This window comes from Dendrobates tinctorius, unplaced genomic scaffold, assembly GCF_039654945.1.
Source record: "Dendrobates tinctorius isolate UK_male_01 unplaced genomic scaffold, ASM3965494v1 ptg000158l, whole genome shotgun sequence".
NCBI classification, from domain to species: Eukaryota; Metazoa; Chordata; class Amphibia; order Anura; family Dendrobatidae; genus Dendrobates; species Dendrobates tinctorius.
In genome coordinates this window covers 41529241-41537974 of record NW_027361825.1, presented here as the reverse complement: position 1 = coordinate 41537974, position 8734 = coordinate 41529241, and positions in this window count along the sequence as shown.

Genomic DNA, 8734 nt, shown 5'->3' with positions numbered 1-8734 from the left:
CTTCCACCTTCCAGGGGCAATACCGTGATCTGGGTGGTGGTGGATAGGTTTTCTAAATAGACCCATTTCATTCCCTTGGCAGCATTACCCTCAGCAGAAACATTGTCAAGGTTGTTTGTGCAGCATGTGGTCCGATTGCATGGGGTACCCCTGAATGTTGTGTCTGACAGAGGTGTGCAGTTTGTGGCCAAATTTTGGAGGGCGTTCTGTATGAAATGGGGCATCTCACTCTCCTTCTCATCGGCATATCACCCGGAGAGTAATGGTAAGACAGAACGCACCAATCAATCCCTGGAACAAATTCTCAGGTGTTTGACCTCCGCCAGACAGGAGGATTGGTGCGATGCGTTACCGTTGGCGGAATTCGCTTTTAACAACCGGGTGAGTCAGTCCACCAACATGTCCCCATTTCTGATACTATGGGTTCAATCCGCATTTTGGGGAGTTTTCACAGGTGGATGCCAGTTGTCCAGGGGTAGAGGGGTCCGTTCAACAGTTAAAAAAACCTCTGGGCTGAAGTCCAGCGTAATATCTCTCGGGCCCAGGGGAGGTACAGATATTTTGCTGACAAAAAGAGAGCCTCGGGAGACATGTTACAGGTGGGAGAGGTTTGGCTTTTCACACATAACATCAACTTGAAGGCACCATCAGCTAAATTGGGACCAAAGTTCATTGGTCCGTACGAGATTATGGAGATAGTCAACCCAGTGGCATATAGGTTGCGTCTCCCCGCCGCCTTAAAAATATCCAATGTGTTCCATAAATCTCTTGAAATCCCTAGGGTCTGTCAAAGAGGACTCCGAGCCTGTTGTTCCTCCAGTGCTGGTGGAGGGTCAATTGGAGTATGAGGTAGGACATATTCTGGACTCTCGGCGGGTGCGCCGCTCTTTGCAGTACCTGGTCCACTGGAAGGGATATAGACCAGGGGAGCGCTCATGGGTCCCTGCTCGCTCTGTACATGCAGATCGCCTGGTTCGGGCTTTCCATGCCAAGTACCCAGGGAAGCCTGGGGGTCCAGAGGCCCCCCGTTGAGAGGGGGGTACTGTCATGATCCCGTTGCAGGTTTTTGAGCTGCACGTCAGGGGTTAATGTCTGGAGCTCAGTGCAAGTTTTGACCTGCACACCTGGGGTTAATGATTGTGGCCTCTCTATGGTTCTGGGAGAGCTTCTTAAACCCCTGGGAAGCTCCAATCCGTCAGTTATACTTTTGCCTTTGGCCGAGTGTGGTGACCTCTGTGTGCCTGTTCGTTGTTATAGCGTGTTTATATGGTTCTGACCCGGTCTGTTCCCCGTTGTGAGATTGCCTGTTGATTCTGTACTTCGCTATCCTCCCTGTGTATGACGCATTGCCTGTGATCTGACTATTCTCTGCTCGCCCCTCTTGTACCTTGCAGCTATCTCTGTGTATGACTCATTGGCTACTTCCTGACTATCCTCCCTGTCTATGCCCCTTGGTAACTTTGTCTTGCAGTTACACTGCTGGGAGTTCTCGTGCAGCTCCTAGCTCTCTGGAGTTTAGGCCACGCCCCCAGCAGTCACGTGCTTCAGGTCCTGCTGTTCTGAAGTACGCACCTACTCGGCTGCTGCCCGCTCCACAGGTATCTTTGAGCACAGTTCGCTTTACTCAGGACACGCACACTGGCTCAGTGAGAAAGTGCAGGGCGGTGTTCCTAACACCACCCTTCAAGAAGAGTGGGACACCATGTCTCAGCAGACAGGAATTCCACTTGTGACCAGCAGGAGACGTCAGCTGTAATCGATGCTCAAGGCCACAAGACACGTTATTGAGACACTGACATTTTGGGGGTATTTCCACCATTGTTATTGGCTTTTGTTTCAATAAATTGTAGAGATGAGGAAATCACCATTGCTGGGTCTACTGAAATGACCGACTGTCATGATAAAATATCACGGTAGTGGGAACTTTTATGTTTTCCATAAATTTCAACCAAAAGCCAAATATATCCCTAACTTTTTGTGAGTAGTGTATAGCATTGCTTATAAAGACTCTAGTGAAAAAGGACCTTTTCACTTCCATGTAGGGTCCACACAGGGTCAGACTGACCCTGCTGAAGAACAGAGGATTCCATGGCCCCCATATCGAGACACAAAATAGAACAAAGTAGTGCATGGCGTGATTTTTGTTTTCCACACAGACTAACAGTCATGTACATTGGCACACTAGTGTCTGTATAATACACTTGTTTGAACAAGATTTTAATGGGAATCTCAATAGGACCAACCCTCAGCTGTCTATATGGTCATGCAGGTCATAGGAAGCTGAATAAAATGATACCTTGATAACTTATCCGATGTTTTATTCCAGAGTAATCCACATTTTTCTTAATATGTAAATGAGCTGTTAAGATCTATAGGCTGGACATAGATCTCCTTAAGACCCTGCCTTCAGAGCTAACTTTCACTGAAAGGGGGCGTTACCAGTGTGAGACATGTAATGACTGACCATCTGCTCTCCTCATCTACATGTCTCACATTGGTAGACATAGAATTGTAGAGTTGGAAGGGACCTCCTGGGCCATCTGGTCCAATCCCCTGCTCATAGCAGGATTCGCTAAATCATCCCAGACAGATGTCTGTCCAGCCTCTGTTTGAAGACTTCCATTGAAGGAGAACTCACCACTTCTCGTGGCAGCCTGTTCCACTCATTTATCACTCTAACTGTCAAAAAGTTTTTTCTAATATCTAATCTGTGTCTCCTCCCATTCAGTTTCATCCCATTGCTTCTAGTCTTTCCTTGTGCAAATGAGAATAAAGTTGATCCTTCTACAATGTGACAGCCCTTTAGATATTTGTAGACAGCTATTAAGTCTCCTCTCAGTCTTCTCTTTTGCAAGCTAAACATTCCCAAATCATGCAACCTTTCCTCATAAGACAGGGTTTGCAGACCGGTCACCATTCTGGTCGCTCTTTTCTGAACTTGCTCCAGTTTGTTGATGTCTTTTTTAAAATGTGGTGCCCAAAACTGGACACAGTATTCCAGATGAGGTCTGACTAAAGAGGAGTAGAGGGAAATAATGACTTCACGTGATCTAGACTGTATGCTTCTGTTAATACATCCTAGAGTTGCATTTGCCTTTTTTGCTGCTGCATCACACTGTTGACTCATTCAGTCTGTGATCTATTAGTATACCCAAGTCTTTTTCACATGTGCTGTTGCTTAGCCCTATTCCTCCCATTCTGTATATGCTTTTTTCATTTTTATTGCCCAGATGTAGTACTTTGCATTTTTCCCTGTTAAAAACCATTCTATTAGTTGCTGCCCACTGCTCCAGTTTATTTATATCTTTTTGAATCCTCTCTCTCTCTTCTCTAGTATTAGCCATCCCTCCTAGCTTTGTGTCATCAGCAAATTTAATCAGTTTACCCTCAATTCCTTCATCTAAATCGTTGATAAAGATGTTGAACAATACAGGGCCCAGGACAGAGCCCTGTGGTACCCCACTTGAGACATTCTTCCAACTGGATGTGCAGCCATTTACGACCACTCTTTGGGTCCGATCACTAAGCCAGTTATGAATCCACCTAACAGTTGCCTTGTCCATTCCATACTTAGTCATTTTTTCAATAAGGATAGTGTGAGATACTTTGTCAAATGCTTTGTTGAAGTCAAGATACACTATATCTACAGCATTTCCCTGATCCACCCAATCAGTGATTCCGTCATAGAAGGAAATTAAGTTAGTCTGACATGATTTATTAGCTACAAACCCATGCTGACTCTGTTTAATCACTTCATTCTTATCCAGGTATTGACATACATGTTGTTTAATAATTTGTTCAAAGATCTTTCCTGGTATAGAAGTCAGACTCACCGGCCTATAGTTGCCTGGGTCCACCTTCTTCCCCTTTTTGAAGATGGGAACAACATTTGTGCTTCTCCAGTCTTCTGGCACTTCTCCTGTTCTCCAAGAATTTTCAAAGATTATGGAGAGGGGTTTAAAAATTTCTTCTGCTATCTCCTTCAGTACTCTGGGGTGTAATTCATCTGGACCTGGAGACTTGAATTCCTATGTTGCAGATTTGGTGCATTTTTTATGCTGCTGATTTTCAGCAACATTTCTGCACCAATTAATGTTTTTATCGTGTTATTACCACTGTCTTTTTTGTCTCTTTTTGGGCAGTAAGTTTAAATACTACTAGTATATTTAGGAAAAACCTCCTGTTTACCGCACAATAGAAATGGACAGACCACAGATTTCAAAATTGTACCCCAGGTCAGTATTTTGTATCTTCAAAAAATCTCTTCGCCCTTTTCTGGAACTGTACTAGGCTGTGACTTCGCTACATGCAAAAACCCAGCGGGGAGAAATATTTAGCTTATGTGTATCGGAGGAACTTAGACCGGGAACATGCTGGGCCTGATCAGAGTTTGAAACAAATGTCAGATTACTGTGATCCGATTCTCTCGCATGAAAGAATCACAGCACAGGTGTCAAGAAGATCGAGAGATTAATTTTTCCATCTTAACCATTATCTATAGCCCTGTAAATCAGACTGCACTTGGATGACATCCGAGTGCAGTCCGATGTTTTACACACACCCATAGACTTGAATGACCATGTGTGATCTACTTTGTCTATTTGATGTGAGAAAAAAATAGCAGATCTACTTCCCCATACTACAGTTGTGGCCAAAAGTATTGACACCCTTGCAATTCTGTCAGATAATACTCAGTTTCTTCCTGAAAATGATTGCAAACACAAATTCTTTGGTATTATTATCTTCATTTAATTTGTCTTAAATGAAAAAAACACAAAAAGAATTGTACTAAAGCCAAATTGGATATAATTCCACACCAAACATAAAAAAGAGGTTGGACAAAAGTATTGGCACTGTTCGAAAAATCATGTGATGCTTCTCTAATTTGTGTAATTAACAGCACCTGTAACTTACCTGTGGCACCTAACAGGTGTTGGCAATAACTAAATCACACTTGCAGCCAGTTGACATGGATTAAAGTTGACTCAACCTCTGTCCTGTGTCCTTGTGTGTACCACATTGAGCATGGAGAAAAGAAAGAAGACCAAAGAACTGTCTGAGGACTTGAGAAATCAAATTGTGAGGAAGCATGAGCAATCTCAAGGCTACAAGTCCATCTCCAAAGACCTGAATGTTCCTGTGTCTACCGTGCGCAGTGTTATCAAGAAGTTTAAAGCCCATGGCACTGTGGCTAACCTCCCTAGATGTGGACGGAAAAGAAAAATTGACAAGAGATTTCAATGCAAGATTGTGCGGATGTTGGATAAAGAACCTCGACTAACATCCAAACAAGTTCAAGCTGCCCTGCAGTCCGAGGGTACATCAGTGTAAACCCGTACTATCCGTCGGCATCTGAATGAAAAGGGACTGTATGGAAGGAGACCCAGAAAGACCCCACTTCTTACCCCGAAACATAAAAAAGCCAGGCTGGAGTTTGCCAAAACTTACCTGAAAAAGCCTAAAACGTTTTGGAAGAATGTTCTCTGGTCAGATGAGACAAAAGTAGAGCTTTTTGGGCAAAGGCATCAACATAGAGTTTACAGGAGAAAAAAGAGGCATTCAAAGAAAAGTACACGGTCCCTACAGTCAAACATGGCGGAGGTTCCCTGATGTTTTGGGGTGGCTTTGCTGCCTCTGGCACTGGACTGCTTGACCATGTGCATGGCTATATGAAGTCTGAAGACTACCAACAAATTTTGCAGCATAATGTAGGGCCCAGTGTGAGAAAGCTGGGTCTCCCTCAGAGGTCATGGGTCTTCCAGCAGGACAATGACCCAAAACACACTTCAAAAAGCACTAGAAAATGGTTTGAGAGAAAGCACTGGAGACTTCTAAGGTGGCCAGCAAAGATTCCAGACCTGAATCCCATACCTAGAAGAATAATGTCAGAACTTTTTCCACCTTTAATGCTTTCCCATAAGCTGTGCAATTCAATTGAAAAATAAACAAATCTTTTCGGGTGCAAAAGAATAATAAAGAACAAAATAATGTAAATACATAAATAGACACACCCTTAGGGCTCATACTCGCTTGCGAGAGACTCGCACGATTCTCGTGCAAGTCTCTCGCATGAAAACCCGGCACTGCCGCCGGCACTGGGACTGGAGCGTGCGGCTATATGTATTTCTATGCAGCCGCACGCTTTGGTCTGCGTTTCGGCAGCAGTGCCAGTACGAGAGACTTACACGAGAATCGTGCAAGTCTCTCGCAAGTGAGTATGAGCCCTTATACTAATACTTTTTTGACGTGCCCTTTGAAATTCTGGCATTCAGTCTGGGTCAGAGTCTATCAGCACGGCATATCTAGGACTGGCAATCTTTGCCCACTTTTCCTTGCAGTAAGGTGTCAATTTGTGAGGATATCTGTGTACAGCGCCCTCTTGAGGTCACTCACAGATTTTCATTTGGCTTCAGATCTGGGCTCTGGCTGGGCCCTTAAAAATTTTTCATCTTCTGGTAAAGTCATTCTTTTGTTGATTTGGAGGTTGCTTAGCGTTGTTGTGCGGAAATTCCTCTAATATCGAACATCTTCAGCTTTTTAGCTGAAGATTTTGATGTAAAATTGACTGATTTTTGGAACTGTTCTCAACTTCTTTAGCCTTGACTGAAGCCCCAATTACAGCTGTCAAAAAGCAGCACAGAAACATAAAACTATCTCCACCATGCTTCACTGTGGGTATGGTGTTCTTTTGGTGATGTGCAGTTTTGGCTTTGCACCAAATATACTGTTTGGAACTATGTCCAAAAAGTTCAGCTTTAGCCTCATTGGACCATAACATGTTATCCAACATGCTTTTGGCAGATTTAATGAAGGTTTTGGCAAAACATAGCTGGGCTTAGATTTTAATGTGTGTAATAAAAGGCTTCTGACTTGCCAACCTACCCCACAGGTCATACATACGAAGGAGTTTGTATGTTCTCCCCTTGTTTGCGTGGGTTTCCTCCGGGTTCTCCGGTTTCCTCCCACATTCCAAAGACATACTGATAGGGAATTTAGATTGTGAGCCCCAATGGGGACAGTGCCGATAATGTATGTAAAGCGCTGTGGAATTAATGTCGCTATTTAAATGAGTAAAATAAATCAATATGTGAGATTGATATCACATGCAGTACACAACCAGGAATTGCTCCTTTAATGTTGCTATCGGCATCTTGGGAGCCTCTCAGACCAATATCCAGTTCTAGACAAAGTCATTTGCTGTGTCAAATTTAAGCCACTTTTTAATGACATCTTCACAATGTTTCATGGCATGGAAACATTTTTGTACCCATCTTCATGCTGACAATTTTGCTGTGTTGCAAGCTGTTTACAGACCACTGTTTTTTTTTTTTTTTTTCCAAATGCAACTAAGAAAATGTTATGAAAATCCTCCTAGAACAGCGAATTATTCTATGGTGTTAGTCAAAATTGCAGTAAATGATAATAGCCAGCGCACAGCTGCCATGCAACATGACGGGAAATGTGATTGGCCAATTCTGAACAAAACCACATCTCCAATTATAAGAGGGTGTTAACACTTATACAACCACATTATTTTAGTTTTGTTACTTTTTATCCCCCCCTCAAAATGATTTCAGTCTTTTTCTCAATGGATTTGTACAGATTATGTTCAACGTTAAAAGTGGAAAAAATTTGAAATGATTCTTCTTTTGGCATTTTTTTTTTTACATGACATAAACCCGACATTTGAACTGGGGCATGTAGACTTTTTACATCCACTGTATATGTTGCAAAATTAGATTGATTTCTGAGTACATTATGGAGTTGGTGCAGGAGGAGAATAAGAGCAGCTATACAGGTAAACCCTACAGCCTTCGCTGGGTGATTTGGTCTCTGTTGTTTCTGTGCAGGATATAAGACTCAGCTTAACCCTTTAGAAGCAGCTCTGTCATCCTATTAGCAGATGAATCCTTTATAAACAGGTATGTCCTCTTAATTTAGCTGGTTTGCAGAACACAGGACATCTTATTACATGTGTGATAAATAGCAATATTCAGTCTCAAATAAAGTTTGGACTCCTGGTTGAAAGGAAGAAACATTTCGCCTGATTTGCGTCTCACTGATTCACTGCTCATTAGGGATACATTTGTGAAATGATTCACCTTGTTTGTAAATCTGTTTAGGAGAATTTAAAAAAAAAAAAGTTATTAGATTATTGTAATCAATGGACAAACGACTTGACAAAACAGGTGAATTTGAGACCTCCCTATATCCCTCAGAACTAATAGGTCCTTTTGTTAAAAGGGTTATCCACCTTTGGGAGAATAAATTAACTTAAATGAGTTTAGGTCTATAGTAATTTTTCCTATTGGGTTTCAGTAAGGCTATGTGCACACGTAGTTTTTAGGTGCTGCAGATTTCTCCCTTTGTAAAATCCGCAGGTAAATTTCTTCTAGGTATGATTTTTTTTTTTTTAAATGTCAAAATCCTGGCATATTAAGGGGGGGTGTGTAGACTTTTTTTTATACACTGTATAACATTCAGCATGAAGCAAACAGACTCTGCTATGTTGTTTACATGCTACATTTTGCTAGCCTCCCCCTCCACACACACACACAATGGTATCTCCCAGCTCACAAACAGGAAGTCTCACACAGCTGTCAAATAGTGAGACAGACGACTTCAATCTCCTCTTAAAGGGCCAGCGTTTTTATCACTAAATTGGTAAGAAAATGCTTTAATTTTTCAAATTGTATGTATTTGAGAAACAACTTTATATTTGGTCTTCTTTAAC